The following is a 2,288-nucleotide window of genomic DNA, read 5'->3' on the forward strand; positions in this document are numbered from 1 at the left end:
CCACGATGGTGACCCACGATGGTGACCCACGATGGTGACCCACGATGGTGACCCACGATGGTGACCACGATGGTGACCCACGATGGTGACCCACGATGGTGACCCACGATGGTGACCACGATGGTGACCCACGATGGTGACCACGATGGTGAACCACGATGGTGACCCACGATGGTGACCCACGATGGTGACCCACGATCGTGACCACGATGGTGACCCACGATGGTGACCACGATGGTGACCCACGATGGTGACCACGACCCACGATGGTGACCCACGATGGTGACCACGATGGTGACCCACGATGGTGACCCACGATGGTGACCACGATGGTGACCCACGATGGTGACCACGATGGTGACCCACGATGGTGACCACGATGGTGACCCACGATGGTGACCCACGATGGTGACCCACGATGGTGACCACGATGGTGACCACGGTGGAGACCACGATGGTGACCCACGATGGTGACCCACGATGGTGACCACGATGGTGACCCACGATGGTGACCCTCGATGGTGACCACGATGGTGACCACGATGGTGACCCACGATGGTGACCCACGATGGTGACCACGATGGTGACCACGATGGTGACCCACGATGGTGACCACGATGGTGACCCACGATGGTGACCACGATGGTGACCCACGATGGTGACCCACGATGGTGACCCACGATGGTGACCACGATGGTGACCCACGATGGTGACCCACGATGGTGACCCACGATGGTGACCCACGATGGTGACCCACGATGGTGACCCACGATGGTGACCCACGATGGTGACCACGATGGTGACCACGGTGGTGACCACGATGGTGACCCACGATGGTGACCCACGATGGTGACCACGATGGTGACCCACGATGGTGACCCACGATGGTGACCACGATGGTGACCCACGATGGTGACCACGATGGAGACCCACGATGGTGCCCCACGATGGTGACCACGATGGTGACCCACGATGGTGCCCCACGATGGTGACCACGATGGTGACCACGATGGTGACCCACGATGGTGACCCACGATGGTGACCACGATGGTGACCCACGATGGTGACCCACGATGGTGACCCACGATGGTGACCACGATGGAGACCCACGATGGTGACCACGATGGTGACCCACGATGGTGCCCCACGATGGTGACCACGATGGTGACCCACGATGGTGCCCCACGATGGTGACCACGATGGTGACCACGATGGTGACCCACGATGGTGACCCACGATGGTGACCCACGATGGTGACCCACGATGGTGACCACGATGGTGACCACGATGGTGACCCACGATGGTGACCACGATGGTGACCCACGATGGTGACCACGATGGTGACCACGATGGTGACCCACGATGGTGACCCACGATGGTGACCCACGATGGTGACCACGATGGTGACCACGATGGTGACCACGATGGTGACCCACGATGGTGCACAGTTCCAAATTTATGTAAACTAAGAATCAATAAAAATATTCTATGATAATCTTATCTTTATGTTTCACATCATGACATGACTTGAGGTGACTCACTAGTGACATGACTTGAGGTGACTCACTAGTGACATGACTTGAGGTGACTCACTAGTGACATGACTTGAGGTGACTCACTAGTGACATGACTTGAGGTGACTCACTAGTGACATGACTTGAGGTGACTCACTAGTGACATGACTTGAGGTGACTCACTAGTGACATGACTTGAGGTGACTCACTAGTGACATGACTTGAGGTGACTCACTAGTGACATGATTTGAGGTGACTCACTAGTGACATGACTTGAGGTGACTCACTAGTGACATGACTTGAGGTGACTCACTAGTGACATGACTTGAGGTGACTCACTAGTGACATGACTTGAGGTGACTCACTAGTGACATGACTTGAGGTGACTCACTAGTGACATGACTTGAGGTGACTCACTAGTGACATGACTTGAGGTGACTCACTAGTGACATGACTTGAGGTGACTCACTAGTGACATGACTTGAGGTGACTCACTAGTGACATGACTTGAGGTGACTCACTAGTGACATGACTTGAGGTGACTCACTAGTGACATGACTTGAGGTGACTCACTAGTGACATGACTTGAGGTGACTCACTAGTGACATGACTTGAGGTGACTCACTAGTGACATGACTTGAGGTGACTCACTAGTGACATGACTTGAGGTGACTCACTAGTGACATGACTTGAGGTGACTCACTAGTGACATGACTTGAGGTGACTCACTAGTGACATGACTCGAGGTGACTCACTAGTGACATGACTCGAGGT

This window comes from Cherax quadricarinatus, chromosome 44, assembly GCF_038502225.1.
Source record: "Cherax quadricarinatus isolate ZL_2023a chromosome 44, ASM3850222v1, whole genome shotgun sequence".
Lineage (NCBI taxonomy): Eukaryota > Metazoa > Arthropoda > Malacostraca > Decapoda > Parastacidae > Cherax > Cherax quadricarinatus.